A 16,596-nucleotide genomic window follows, 5' to 3' on the forward strand; every position below is an offset into this window, starting at 1 on the left:
GAATTGACCAATGTGCCCCACTCACAAGATCTGTTAGCTTCCTTCCCCCATTGTAAATCCTGCTCAAGCCACATTCGCTAAATTTCCTCCATGGGATGGGTAAAAATTGAGTACTTCTATCTAACGTGGCCAGAAAAGTTGAAGTCCCTCCCCTCTCCAGAGTTTCCCAGCGTATTACATATTTTTTACACACCATTTGGATGGATGTATAAGATTTTTGGTCCTCCTCCCAGACAGCCTCATCCCTAACCATCTTTCTCCTTAAAGAAGCTGAATTTGGGATAGAGGGGGAGGGAGAGATCTAGGGGCACAGAGGGAGAGAACAGCTCCATGCTAGTAAACAAGGTGCGTTTACTTTCAGTTTTGATTGGCAGCTGGCTTAGAGCTCAGTCAAATGAACTTCTAATGCCTTCAGTCCATGCAATGTTCCGTATTGGGCAGCAAGATCACCATCACTGACATCATCTATTTCAGCTTGGGGAATCCCGAGACTTAGTAGCCATAACAACTCTGGCTGTGGCTACCGTATTTGTCCCTTTGGTTGACTAGGGCTTGATCTGCACAGCAACGGTTGTTTAAAGGCATCCTTTTTAATGGGAGGCATTTACTGCCCTATTATTATAACACTTCTAACATTCTATCCCTGTTTCAACATAAGAATTACAGGAGTTTTCCAAGGCAGAGAGGATAACTGCAAGAATTTGCCTCAGTTTCTTTGGGTCAGTTTCTCGTTTTCCAATAGATCATCTTTGTCAGCATTCCAGGGTAATAAGAGCCCAAATACTAGTCAATACCTCATCTATGGTTTTCCATGAAAGTTTTTTGTTTCAGAGACAAAGCTCCCTTACAGCAGCCCAGCCACTGCAAGAACTCTAAGACCTTTCACTGTTGTCTCCTAGCAAATCTAAGATTGTATGACAGACAGCAGGAGAGGCTAAGCCATAAAACAGACCAACTATTGCTATTCTTCCTTAACAAGTATTATACACCCCACACCTTCATCTTCCAAGTGAACCAGTCAAAGTTCTAGCCATTTGTCTAGTTTCTACCCATAATGGTTTCAAATGTCCCTCCACTCCTGCTTAGGGTGTGAAATTATAACTGTTGTTTAGAGAGGGTCAGAACATTCCTTCAGACTAGGACGGGTCATTGTATTACTTGTCACAGTGGGGTGGATCTGACACTGACCCCCAGATTGGCAAGGAATTCTCCATGCCTGGAATAGGGTTAGCAACAACCAGGGTACGTTTCAGACAGATAACTTTGAACCTACTTCCGGGTACTTGGATTACAACTACCTCCCCAATTCATCCTCATTAAAAGACAATAAAATGGAGAACCATTTATTCCCAAACTGACCAAAGAAGTTGGTCAACATGTTCACTAATGTTGTCCATGAATTTCCATCAAATCCTATCAATTGGTCCATGAGATCCTCCTCATCCTTCCTCTTCCAGAAAGCCATGTCTTTTTCAGCATCCTATCCTCATGATAAAACTGCCAAGAATGCGAAGGGTCTGAGGTTTTACCTTATTTACATGCTAACAAGTTAACGTGTCACAACTTCACATATGCTGGCAGAATACAGGAGACTTCTGGGTCAGAGATAAAGGACCTCATTACTCATAGCAATAGCAGAAGCCAGAATATCAGCATTTCCTTGTGACCGCTGCTGAGTTCCAGTTCTCACAGAATGACATGACATCTGCATGTGCTATGGGCTGCATTACAGCAAAACTACTCTGAGCTTAGGGAACCCAATTTTTTTATAATGGGCAGTAAACATGCTGCCTTTTGCTACAGAGGAATGTGTTTTATTTTATAGGCAAATATTTCCAAAGTAAAATCCATTTTACAATTAAAAATAATTATACATCACTGCCTGGACTATTGAGACAAAACATATTGGGAGATACACAGTTTCATTCCCAAACACCAGGAATGCCTCAGCTATACTGAACCCTCAAAACTTCATCCGAAGAAGACCCAAACAAAGGACAAACAAACTTGACTTCTGAACAGTCAGAAATAATATCAAAGTGCACACACCTGAGTTCATGGACTATATTAATAAGACAGTCCAATGGGCTCTTACTCAGAGCCTATTTACTATTACTTTACACATGCCTAAGAAACTATACACATGCCTAAAAAACTTACTATACTAATTCTCATGTCTGCAGCTCCTCAAAAATAGAAAAGGGAATGAATAGCTGGCATCAACTGGGGAGTAACCCAACACAGAGAAAACAAAATCATTCAAATGCAAGAATCCAAAAGACCTTTATATAAGGGCAACTGGCCTTCCATACTCCAACTGCCCTTTATTGTTACCGTTCATTAACTGGCTGCAAAATGATGACCTTGGCCATTGGGAAAGTATGAAAATGTTCAGCCAGGAAATTTTCACAGGAGAAACAGCTCAGGACTAGGTATCAGAGACTGGTGCTCTCACCAAACCTACTAACAAGGTAACCTTGGGCAAGTCATCCTCCTTAACCTTCAGTGTTTGTTTTTGTCAAACAAAAAACAATGTCATATATCTCAACTGGTTGCTATAAGCTATTTTTTATATTGTGCTTTCTAAAATGTACAGGACTCTATATCTATGTCAGACAACTCTTCTCCATGTCACTGTGTTCCAGCCACCTTGGGTTTCTGTCAGTTTCCGAAAAACAAGAAAGGCCCTTTTTTTACCAAGGCTACCTATCCATGTGCCCAGGGCCTGGAATGCTTTCCCCCACGTTCTGTAAGCTTAGCTGTCTCTCATCCTTAAGATCCCAGCTTAAATTTCACTCTCTCAGAGACACCTTTCTTGATCACCCAATCTAAAGTAGTTCTCCCCTCTTCTTTCTTGTAGAGCCCTCTTGTTTTCCCTTCTTAGCACTTATCATGATTTTTATGCATTTATTTGTTTGTTTTTACCTAATTCCTGTCTCCCTACTAGTTCAAACTCTGAAAAATGGACTTATGTCTGTTTTTCCATTAGTTTATATACAGAGCCTAGCAGAGTGCCTGGTACAGAATAACACTCATCAAATTTTTGCTAATGATCTTGATGAATATGTAAATATAAGGTAATATTAGCCATGCATTTTAACAAACAAATACATATGAAATAATTTTTAGAAAAATGCTCAATCAAAATAGTTCGACTAGAAAAAAGGTTTGGTACTTTAAATGGGTAAAACCTAGGTTATCTGAAAAACCCAACAAAAAATGGGTGATTCTTTTTCACTATGTTTTGTATGGGAAAAGTATGATGCTATAGATGCATTTTCCAGTCCAAAAAAAGAGAGTTTTTTTAGATTCACCTATTCATTTTCTTATTTGATCCTGTGAGATAGTTATAATCTCAATTTTACAGAGGAAAATAATAAAAAATTCATATATTTAGCAACTTCCTCATGATAACAAAAATAATACTTGATAGTTGAAATTCAAATTCAGATCCATTGCTACAAGTCCAGTACATTATGATACCTCTGCTTTAAAGAGAAGGCTCTGATCAGAGGGTTGAGTAAGAACATTTTGGTTTCTTACTACCAAATGAGTTTCAGGTAAGTGAGCTTTGCAGTGTTGAAGTAAGAACTTAAATAAAAGTCAACAGAAGCTGTGAAGTTATCAGTGGGGTTCACTCGAGGGTTTGCTTTACCTTTAACAATTGCTTTAATTCAAACCATATTGAAAGGAAAATATTATGTAGTAGCAAGACTTAGTAATACTTTAGGTAAACTGGGCCTAATGAAACATATGTAAAATATATATAACATTTACATAATTATTGTTCCAAATAAAATATATGAATAGATAATTATATATAATTACTGTTCCCCAAACAACAATAAGAATTATCATAATATGAAATCTGTGCCCTCAAGCAAACCTATCAAAAGACCACTATACCCCTCTTCTTAATTACAAAACAAACGACCCTAGTGATGAAGCACACCTCTTTGTGTGAATACATTCTAAAAGAAATTAAGTGTTAATAAGGAAACAACTGCTTCTGGATAATGGACTCCCAGGTCTTTGAAAGCTACTGCAAAACAAACAGTTTAGACTTTTTGACATGACCTGGAAATGGGAGTGTTTGGATTTATGTCAAATTCTGAAATGTATGGTGTGAGAGTGGAAAGATATTTTAGGAATTTTTCCAAATGATTTCTGCAGTTCAAAAATTATCTTACAATTAGATCAGGTACAATCATTTAATTAGAGCTTTAAAAAACTTACCTTTATAAAATTCATTTTACTACTTTAACCACATTCAGGTATTTCTGCAAAATAGGTTTTGTAAGAAAAATACAAACTAATGTTTCTGCTCTTACTATAATAGGAAGTAAACTCTTAAAATAGGGTTGCCTCAGTTCAGAAAGGCTCAGGTTAACCAAAAGAGAAAAAGTGAAGAATAAAAGACCACTTTAGGGCCGTTAAATATACTGCAATTATAACTGTAAATATACAGGAAAAATAACCAGTTTAATTTTAGACATATATAGCTATTCTTAACCAAGTTTATCATGAATCATGAATGCAAATAGCAATTGGAGCCCAGATTCATGGTTTAAATAAATAATTGTGTTCAACTGACAGAAGAACTGCCGCCTAAATTTGAATTAATTTTTCCTAAACTACTCCCTACACATTAGTTATAATAGTAGATAGTTAAGATGATTACTATATAGGTATGTACCATTTCCTTATTATATATCTTCCTATTAGTTATTATGATGCCGTAATATGATAGAAGCTCTTGCATTTAAAAAACTCACAGGCTTTACCAGTACTCTTTACTCCCTCCTTATACTGAATAATGCTTTGATACTTTGAACGCTAATAGTTAGTAGACTAATCTTCAGTAAGCTCATTCTCAAAACTTTTTCACATTCATGATCTTGTTTGGTCCTCATAATACCAAAATAGCTGGCTTCATAATAATAGTCATCATTTCTAAATCTGTAACTGAGCAGACATCACCATCACCTCATGAGCAGTCAACTTCTCCTATACTCTGCCTAACTTTCTTAATAACAGCCAAGAACAACAATCAATAACCTCAGAAATAAAAAAGTTTTAGGGAAAGTACCATAGATAGTTATGGTCAAACACTGATTTATTTCCCTAACATCATCGTAACAACCATCAAAATGTGCATTAATACAACTTGAGTAGAATACATCAGTTTCAGTAATTCAGGTTATTCCCTTCAAGTGAAAAACTGTAAACAAGGGACTCTTGACTTTAAAGCTGATCATATGTGTTATGGGCTAAATGTCTGTATCTCCCCAAAATTCATATGCTGAAGCCCAACCTCCCATCAATGTGATGGTACTCAGAGATGGGCTTTTCGTAAAGTGATTACAAAAAAGGGTTAGATGAGGTCATGAGGGCAGGGCCCTTATGATGGGGTTAGTGCTCTTACAAGAAGAGACACCAGAGAGCTTGCTGTCTCTCTCTTTCCACCAAGTGAGGACACAGGAAGAAGGTGGCCATCTATAAGTCAGGAAGAGAGCTGTCACCAGCACCAACCATGCTGGTACCTTGATCTTGGACTTCCCAGCCTTGAGAACTATGAGAAACAAATTTCTGTTGTTTAGGCCGCCAGTCTATGATATTTTGTTTTGGCAGCCTGAGCTAAGACAATGTGCAACCATATCATGTAACCCTATTGAGAATTATTTTTCAAATAAAAGCATGCCCTTAATTAATTAATTAATTAATTTGGTTTTTACATTCAAGATCCTGAATTCTTGAAGCACATAAACGTAAAAAAGATTTTTCAATATAAAAAACTTAACCTTAGAACATAAATAATGACACAAAGCTCTTAAGAGATCTTATTAAAGATCCTAATACAGCAACGATTGAGAAAAAGCCATTATACGTAAGCTTAGGACAGGGGTTCATTCTCAGGAAACTTTAAACATTACAGAACTATTTTACATATCACTTGCCTGAAACTTTATTAAGATGTCTATGGACCAAAAAGGCCTATTTGTTATTCTATTTTCTAAAAGCTGCTGAGGTAGTCTTAATGAGAAGCTGACCATGCTCTGGGGAAAATCGAGGATCTACACAGAGGCTCTGTTTCTGTGATCTCCCATAAACTTTTATGTGAAAAAAAAAAAATGCATCTCAACCTATTTTCAGTGGTCTGAATCATATCTTTACACGGAAGCTGAATGCCTTTATGAACAGAAATAAAGTTTCCCCCTTTTTTTTTTCCGGCACAACTTTTAATAAACTGAAGAACTCTAGATCCTTTCTTTCCCTATAAACTATTCTTGTTCCAGAAATGTCTCTAAAAATTGTTACAAGAATCCTTATAAAAGATTTGACAAAAAAGAAGCAGTCTAAGGCTGCTGAAATGAGTACATATTTTAGAATCTGAGAATAAGGAATTTGTGATCTATATCTGCCGCTTAAAAATTATGTGAAATTGTTAATTAGAAAATTTAAGATAAAATAACAGTGCCCAAGTCATTGTGTGACTGAATAAGGACTATAGCACAGAATAAGCACTCAGGAAACACTGGCTAGTCTTCATCTTCCTCCTCTATTATGACTACTATTGTTGCTATGACTTTTCAATCCACCATGAGCACTATTACCCATAATAACAATACTGGTAACTATTATTATGACTGGTGGTATGTTCACTTCTGATAATGAAAAATTACAACTTCACCCCTCTGGAGTTCATTGCTATACACGGTTCATTCAAGAATTTAGGGGACATTTTGCCACAGAAGCTGTAACCAAGGACTTCTAGAGCACATCTAACCTTGCCCTTAATATTACAAACAAATATGTTGTCACGACATCTACAAATTTTTCTTAAAATACTGTAGCATATACAATGTATTATTATGAGTGGGTTACTAACATTAAGCTATCATTTAGGTGCTTTAATCATTCTATTAAAAAAATGCAAGAATAGAGGAGTGACATTCTGCTCAGGAAACCCATACTCCATGGGGTGACTGCTAAAAGTCTTCTGGTATCCTTATTTTCATCAACAATGAACATTCGGAAAATTAAAATGTTTAATATCAGAAATGGGTTTTCGCTGATGAAAACAGTGGCCTCTTGACTAGCACTGTGAATGTCAGAAATGAGCTCCCATAGATGAAATTAAAAGTATTCAAGATAAGTGGATTGCTAACATATTTTTGCAATACTTCCCACCCTTACATAAAGTGAGTACAAAAATCAGAGCAGCCTGCAGCCTTTACTTTTGAGATGATGATTATGGCTAACTCTTTAAGCTGAGTCATGAACTATAGAAGATTCTGATTTTCTGATACTGGCCATAAGGTGAGAGAATTCTGCTTTTGACTTTTGACATTTGCCTTAACTGAAACATTCTTGCAAGATGATAATCACAATACCTAGAAGGACATTGAGCTAGAACTTCCTTGAGCCTACAGAACAAACTCTAGGGCATCTTTTTTGTGCTTGCTTGCTAATAAGTGTTTAATACCATCTTTATTTAGAAGGCAGAATTTGGTCTGAGGCTTCTTTCATTTTTATTCAGGAGCAAGATTTGGAAGGGAGAGTAGATAACCTTCATTCATCTCAACATCAACTATCTTACAGAACAAATACACACACAGAGACACACACACACGGAAGCACAGGCACACTCAAACATTAGTGCTGCTCATTGGCAAGATGTTAGAAATGGAATACTTGATGAACAGATAATTGAGAAACTTTATGTAAAATATAGAGGAATAACTCAATAACGATCATGATGCATGATTCAGGAAAAATCTCTCCATTGTTACAGAAAAAAACATTCTCAGCACAACTTACAGGCATGACTTTTAAAAATGCATGTGCAATTTATTCCCAGGTAGAGAAAATAGTGCCCACAGTGGGATTTTTATTGCAATATATACTTGCTTTCATTGATAATAAGCTATGAACTTATTATCATTTGAACTTGTACATACTTGTCCAAAATATCTTTAGTGTTGGGACAACAGGATTATCAACTTTGCACAATTGCCAACCATGATATTTTGAGCTATGATACAAGGAGCTTCACTAATGGTATTAAATCTGTTGGTTTAGCTATGGGTGATTGAATTCCCAACTTTTGGTGTCTTGCAAGACTTACTTACTCCCTCATCTGGGTGCCTTTGTGCAGTGTACAACCTGCACGATTACACACAGTGGCCCTGAGAACTGTTATAACAGAGGTATATGCCAAGTGCTAGGGGTCTGTAGTGGTAGGAGGGACTGAGTTTCACCAGGCGAATGGCATTTCTCCAAATTATAGATGAGGGAGAAAGCACTAGGATGTGTCCAAAGATACAGAGGTCTGAAAGACCTGGGAGGTTAGGGGAATAGTGAATGTTCCTACTGGATAATATATTTGGACTGCTTGTTTTGAAGAAAAGGATGCCAATGTAAGATATATTTACAACCTCTCTAAGTAGACAGTTTACAGTCATTACAATTAAATATTAAAACTACTATAATTCAAAAAGAGTCATGTACCACAATGTTCATTGCAGCTCTATTTACAATAGCCAGGACATGGAAGTGACCTAAGTGTCCATCGACAGATGAATGGATAAAGAAGATGTGGCACATATATACAGCGGAATATTACTCAGCCATAAAAAGAAACGAAATTGAGTGAGGTGGATGGACCTAGAGTCTGTCATACAGAGTGAAGTAAGTCAGAAAAAGAAAAACAAATACCGTAGGCTAACACATATATATGGAATCTAAAAAAAAAAAAAAAAGGTTCTGAACAACCTAGGGGCAGGACAGGAATAAAGACACAAGATGCAGACGCAGAGAATGGACTTGAGGACATGGGGAGGGGGGAAGGGTAAGCTGGGACAAAGTGAGAGAATGGCATGGACATATATACACTACAAAATGTAAAATAGATAGCTAGTGGGAAGCAGCTGCATAGCACAGGGAGACCAGCTTGGTGCTCTGTGACCGCCTAGAGGGGTGGGATAGGGAGGGTGGGAGGGAGGAGATATGGGGATATATGTATACATATAGCTGATTCACTTTGTTATAAAGCAGAAACTAACACACCATTGTAAAGCAATTATACTCCAATAAAGATGTTAAAAAAATAAATAAAAACAACTAAAAAAAACAAAAAAAGACTCTTCCTTTTATTGAACTTGGCTTCAACTATATGTTTTTTTTTCTTTCTCCTTCTCATGCAGTTGCCATTCTAGTCTCATTATTATCATGTTTTGTAAGTTAAGTCAACTTATTATATTCATTAATTATAGGTCTCCAATTATTTTCTTTTCCATTTATTTTAATTTGTATTTATTGATAAACAATAATGGAAAGAAAAAAACATTTCCACTAATCCCTCAAAAAAACTATTCACATTATTTATTTCTTCTAGATTCCTTTAAGATATCCACCACATTATCTATATTATACCACTTTTATATGTATGTATATATTTTAACCATTTATGTAAAAGATGTAGAATAAATACTACAAATTATAATGTACATGAAAATACTGCACAGTTTCTTTCACTTAATCTATTATATTAATTCAAAACATTTCCATGTTGTTTCATTGCTTATCTTTTTAAACTCTAGACTACACATCATAATAAAAACAATCTCAAAACAAACTTCCTCTCAAGCAAGAGATTACTGGTTATTCCCATGGCAGCCACTGAATTGCAAGATTCTTATACTTTTATCAATTTTAGCCAAATTAGATCACATTTTGTACAGAAGACAATGCTTATACATACACTATTAAAATTCTTGCCCTAATTGTGATGCTTCTTAGCAACACAAATATAGGTATATTTTAAAAATACCCGGCTTTGAGTGATAATGATATGTCAGTGTAGGTTCATCAATTTTTATCAACTTCACCACTGTGGTGTGGATAATGCAAGAGGCTGTGTATGTTTGGGAGAGGGACAGTATGGGGATTCTCCGTATACATCGCTCAATTTTGTTGTGAACCTTCTCTAAAAAATAAACTACTTGAAAATGTGAAGTGTGTTAATTAAAAAAAAATTAACAGTCAAAAAGATTAAATTAAGCTGTAAAGTTTCTGAGATTAAAAAAAAATTTAGATCTATAGTTCAAGAATGAGTACTAAATAAAGTAGAGATTCAATAAATATTATTTTCTCTTCTGTTATTTTTGTCTTTAAATAGAAGTAAGTCTTGCCATTTCTTGCTTTAAATTCTTCCTCATAATTTGTTTAAAAATGATCTAAGGTGGGTGAGGGGACCAGGAAGAACGTATAGGTGAACATGTTTGGTATTCTGTTAACGATTAAAGATGGATGAAGGGTATAAAAGTTTCTCTACTTTCCTTTCTCTACTTTTGTAAACGTTTGGAATTTTCCATAATAAAATATCATAGGAAAAAAAATCTTTCTCATGGACATCTGTTCCTGACCATATTAAAGAACTTGTAACATGGATAAACAACAATGTCCTACTGCATAGCACAGGGACTATATTCAATCTCCTGTGATAAACCATAATGGAAAAGAATATGAAAAAGAATGTATATATATATGTATGTATAACTGAATCACTTTTCTGTACAGCCGAAATTAACATAACATTGTAAATCAACTATACTTCGATAAAATAAATCAAAAAAAAAAACTTGTATCAGACTCTCCCCACGTCCCTGTAATAAAAAAACTAGAAATCCAGGTAGAATATATGAAATGGTTGATTTTTTTTTTTTTAACATCTCTATTGGAGTATAATTGCTTTACAATGGTATGTTGGTTGATTTTAGATACTAGACAAAGTCAGCAGAGTAATCCAGGAAAGCAGGGAAATAAAAAAGACAAGCTTTACAATCGTAACAGCTTTCTGTCTAGAGTCATTTTCTTGATTGTAATGCAGCGAGGGTATACCTTTAGATGAGAAGTCAGATAACGGAGTTCTCCAAGGTTAAGAAGCCTTGAATACAGGGGGCAGGACAATGGAGATAACAGAGCTATGCAGACAAATTGCTCCAGAAATCTAGATGGGGTCCCTTTATATTGCTGCTAAAACTAAACTGTACAGACATAGATTGAAACTCCACTCCACATGACAGGTGGAAAAAATGACCAGTTGATAAACTCCCATCCTAACTAATCTAATCTAAGGTACAGCGTTTACAGAGAGCTAGAAGACGTTCGTGTTCCATCAAGTGGTAGTGGAAAGACCTCACTGAATATCTGGGACATCCTGTTGAGACCCTTGAAGTTCACACCTTAATGGAAGGCAAAACTCACACTAGATTAAAAGCTACAGTGGTCTCACCCTAATAACACTTAAAAACAAGCCTCTAAAATGCAAGTTCCTTAATGGCTTTCTAAAACACGGTTTAACACTCCAGAAGGGAAGACAATAAAATCCAGACACTCAACAACATAATACTCATTATGTCCAGCATTTCATAAAATGTTACTAGCCGTGCAAAGAAAATATAAATAGAAGAAAAATCAGTCATTAGAAATATATACAGAAGTAACAAAGATAATATAAGTTGGAGAAATGGATATTAAAACCATTATCATAAATGTGCTTGAGAATTTAAATGAAAATGGGAATATAATAAAAAGAAATGAAATGTGTAAAAAAAGAATGAAATGGAACTTCTTGAGCTAAAAAATTGAATATTTGAAATAAAAATAAATTCACTGGGTTGGATGAACAGCAGATTTGTCATTGAAATAAAAAGATCAGTGAACTTGGGGACATAGCAAACTGAAACACAGAAAGAAAAAAGAAAGAGATAAGGAAAAGCAATAGAGCCATAGGGACTTGTGGCACAACATTAAGCAAACATATGGTGGAATTGAGAGGGGGGCAGAAAAGCGTCTGCATAAACATGTCCAAAAATTTGGTGAAAATAAAATTTAAAAAAATAAAATTTTAGAATTTTAGAAAATTTTTAAAAATAAATTTTAAATGACACCTTGAGTCACAATCTGGGAGAAAATATTACCAATATAAGCATCTGATGAAGGACTTTCATTCAGAATGTATAAAGACCTCTTACCCAAGAATAAGAAGATAAGAAATCCAATAATTAATGGGCAAAGAGCTAACAAGACAATTCACACACACACACAAGATACATCATGGTTAACAGCACGTGAAATGATGCTCAACAGCATTATGAATAGGAATTGCAAATGAAAAAATACAAAGAGATATCACTATACACCCACTAGAAAAGATAAAATTTGAAAGACAATACAAATGGTGAGACTGGAACATCTAGAACTCTTAGGCATTTCTGGTAGGAATATAAAATGGTAAAACCATTTTGGAAAATAGTTTGGGAGATGCTTATAAATTTAAACAGACATTTACCATATGACCCAGCAACTCTATTCCTATATATGTATCCAAGAAAAATAAAACCATAAATTCTCACAAAGACTTGTATATGAATGTTCATAGCTTATCTATAATAGACCCAAAAATCTGAAAACAACCCAAATGTTCACCAAGTGCTGAAAGGATAAACAAATTGTGACACAGTCACATAATTGGATATTCTGCAGCAATAAAAGATAAATTTCTGATGCTCACAAGAATTCAGGATGCCCCAAAGCATCATGCCAAGCAAAGAGATGCCATTCTGTATGAATGCATTCAAATGAAATCCTAGAAAAAGCACAACTAATCTATAGTTACAGAAAGATCAATGGTTACCTAAGCCTATGGACAGGAGATTTGCCAATTGCAAAGAAGAACGAAGAACTTTTTGGAGTGATAGAAATGGTCTATATCTTAATTACGGTGGTAGTCACATGGATGCATACATTTGTCAAAAACACATCAAATGCTATATTTAAAATGTATGCATTTTTCTGCAGGTAATTTGTATCTCAATAAATTTGATTGTTTTTTAAATCTCCCTCAGTTTCAGTACTTCTCCATTACACGTCTCTCTACCTGCACAATGTCAATCCTAGTCCAAGACAGCATAATTTATCTCATTTGCTGTTGCAGATGTCTTCTTCGTGTTCTCTTTGCCTCTAGTTTTGACCTACCACAATGCGTCTATATACCAGTGAGGGTGCTTTAAAACACACTGTTCTTCAAACTGTAGGATATGACTCTTTACTGGGTCATAAAATTGAATTTTTAATGCAATGGAATAGAAAAGAAAATATGAGAGTGTCATGTGTGTAATAAAGTTAAGTATATTTTCATAAAACTTGAAGTGTGTGTGTGTGTGTGTGTGTATGTGTGTGTGTATGTGGGGGGTAGTTATCTAAAATATTTCTGACCATGAGTCTAAACCAAAAAAATACGATCTCTGCTTCAAATACAAACTAGATTATACTTAAATTATCCAATGCCTTCCCATTAATTTCATTTCATATAAAATCTAAACTCCATGCCCTGGGCTCTAAGGTCATCTTTATAATCACATTTTAATATGGTCCCTGCCTACTTCCCCATCCTCACCTAGCACAGCTTTTTTCTTCACTCACTGCCCTCTAGCCCCTCGGTCCTGTTTGCTGTTTAAACACAGCAAGCTCTCCTCTGCTTTCTGGTTTCTTCATTTAATATTCCCATTATCTAGAAGCTCTGCCCCAGATCTTTGAATGTTGCTTTTTGTGTCAGTTTGGTCTCTGCTCGGATGTCACCATTTCAAAGACACCTTCATTAATACCCTGTAAATTAGCCTCCACCCCAACCCCAGAACTCTCTATGGGAACATTTTGTTTTATGTCTTTAAGTACTTAGGTCTACGTAAAATTGTTTTCATTAGCTAATCTGATGACTGTGTGCCACCCTCTCCCCCATCAAATGAACTGGAAGTTTCACGCGAAGATGTACCTTTGTATCTTCACTCCTGTAACTCCAGCACCTAGAACAGTGTGTGTGGCACATAATGGGACTTAAATCATTTTTGTTTGCTTGTTTCTTAGCTAAATTACACTGTCAACATCATAGACCAGACCCCTGTCACCCTGAATAGCAATCAACAGAAATGGTAAAGGGAATCAGAAACACTTCAAAAGATTATAGGAACTATTTTTTTGATCCAATATTCTTGATTTGATGAGTATTTAATGTCTTAAATATTTTCCACTCAAGTTATTTTACAAACTTTTCTGATGATATTTTATACAGATAAGGTTTGCTAAAATAGGTAGATTGCTGTTATTTTTACTTCTCTTAGAAGAGCTCCTAAATTAGCAGCCCCAAGTTGAATCTGGCTAGAAGATACGTTTTGTTTGACCTGCATGAAATTTTGATTTTGAAGTCAAAAAAGAATTCTCTGGAGTACAGAATAGTCACTATTTATTGAATGAAATCAAAGTTATGACCAGTTCATAAATCATAGATTTCTCTCGAAGCCAAGAGGCCACAATAAAGTAAGGAGTACAGGCTTGAGAATCAGACGTCATCCCAGTTCATGTTTTCACTCTGCCACGAGCTAAGCATGTGACCTTGGACAAGTTATTTTAACCACTCTGTGTTTCAGTTTCATCATGCCTAAAATAGGCATGATAACAGTTACCTAAGTGTAGAATTGTGGGCATCAAATAAAATAACCTACAATAAATGCTGACAACTATGCTTGACATAGAGTAATTCATGATAAAGTTTAGCAATTATTATTTCTAAACACGATGCTAAATCTGGGCAACCACCTTGCCCTTTTTAGTATTTACTATGAGATACGACAGCTCTAAAACCGAAGGGCAAGAAATGGGGAGGCATGTATACTCACCATTTCAAATGAAACATCACCACTGTAATTCTCCATTTTAAGTGCATAATTTACCCATTGTACTCTCAGAAGTTAAAAAAGAAAAGAGTTGAATACATTTATATTTTGAGGGAAAAAAATGAAAAAATAGAATAATCATTATCTTTCTTTAAGAACATTATAAAGTATGCATTTAAATACTCATAAAGAGAAACTGAAAAGTATATGAAAACCAACTACAATGAAACTGTAGAGAAATGCATCATTTGGAATAAATGCCATGATCAGAAATTCATGTGAATTGAAACATGAAAAGAGTATCATGAAATCCTGAACAAAGTTGCCATGAGAGGGTCATACAAAAGAACAGAGAATTTTGCTCCCACTTACTTTGAAGTATCTCGTCTTCTCCAAAGCCCTCCTCACTGCAGAGTTGTCACTTTCTTCTTTGACACTTGTAAAAACACCCTGCAATTATCTGTTAAACTGTCTATCTTTCCAGTAACCATGAACTCCTTAAAGGAAAGGCTGGATCTTCATCTTTACAATACTGTATTACTAGTAAGACTTTTGAAACATAATTTGGTCATACCTCATCACTAAAATAATGCTTATGTTTCTATAAGATTCATAATTGTAGCAACAGGAAAAGCTTTTCTGCATCATGTGTTAAGTTCATGTCCTGGGTGCAGTATGGTGTGGCGGTCAAGACTCAGCAGCAAGTCAGCCTGACAGGACAAAACTCCTCAGTCTTAAGGTACTGCTCTATCACTGGAAAATGGGCATGCCTGCCAGATAAAGCCAACTGAAGACAGAATGGAATAATACATTCTGAGAAGTATTTAGTTCCTAATGACCCAGGAAGCACCCAATAAATACTAGCCATTAGTTCATAAAAAGGCTAATAATTAAGGAACTGCACAAATAAACAGAAAAGAGAATAATTCTAGAATATCGTAACTATAATTTTGAGCCCCTAAGGTTTCTAACCATAAGATTTTTAAATATAATAAACATGATATCCTGGGGAAAACCATTTTTGATAGATATTTATTCTATCCAAAAATCATAGACCATGTCTAAGATGCTCTACTGATCTGAGTAAGCCTTCCTCTGACTACTTTAATGCTAATTCCGATTATTTATTTGTACTTTTTGAAGCCCATGAAACTGTACATTCTAAGTACATGTCAAAAAAAAGATTAGGTAACTATCCCTTGGGGGGGAGAAAAACTTAATATCTATATCAATTTTAGCCCAAAGTTTGACCAAAACTAAAATTATTTAAGCCTATGATTAAAACAAATAAACTTCCATAACCCTGGAGCACATTGGAGACATAACCTAGAAAGCCCAAAAGACTAATGGATAAACTCGTCACTTCAATCATATCAAGCAATCATTTCCCTAAAGCAGTTTCCTCTCAGAATTACTCAGCCTGACACAGTCCCCACAGCTGGGCTGTGGTGAGTGCACCTAACTCGAGGAAGGCGTGAACAGGTGACATGTCTGTCACCCATGCAATCTGTACCTTCATGCTTTTTGATTGCGGGTCGTTACACTCTCAAGTCTTCCATTCCAGGTAACCCGTGTCGGAGTAACTCTAAATCAGAAACACTCTCTTCCTCTAAAGATGCCCTTACCTGCTCTTAAGTATTCCGTATTGTGCAGAAGTAAATAATAAAATATGCTTCAAAATGCCTTGAAAATTGAGGATGAATCCAATGAATAGACTATTAGTTTCACCCTCTGTGCAGAATCACTTTTCTTATAGTTAACTGAACTAACAAATTCATGATTTACTTACTATTATTCTCAATTTCAATTTTTTAAGATACAACTAAAATGTGATTTAGAAATGGGAGCACTGTCACTTATT

General features: G+C 35.4%; 1 protein-coding gene across 19 annotated transcripts in view; it reads right to left on the bottom strand.

Annotated features, from left to right (window-relative positions):
• EYA4 (EYA transcriptional coactivator and phosphatase 4) overlaps positions 1-16,596 on the bottom strand; it is a 293,920-nt gene that overhangs the window by 148,095 nt on the left and 129,229 nt on the right. The window contains exon 1 of one of the 19 annotated variants that reach the window (XM_059941186.1): positions 15,108-15,164. The exons of the other annotated variants lie outside the window; for them this stretch is intronic. The gene's annotated coding sequence lies outside the window, so the exon portion shown is untranslated. Of the gene's footprint in view, positions 1-15,107; positions 15,165-16,596 lie in introns of those variants that run through there. 19 annotated transcript variants of the gene reach the window in all.

This window comes from Balaenoptera ricei, chromosome 12, assembly GCF_028023285.1.
Source record: "Balaenoptera ricei isolate mBalRic1 chromosome 12, mBalRic1.hap2, whole genome shotgun sequence".
NCBI lineage: Eukaryota > Metazoa > Chordata > Mammalia > Artiodactyla > Balaenopteridae > Balaenoptera > Balaenoptera ricei.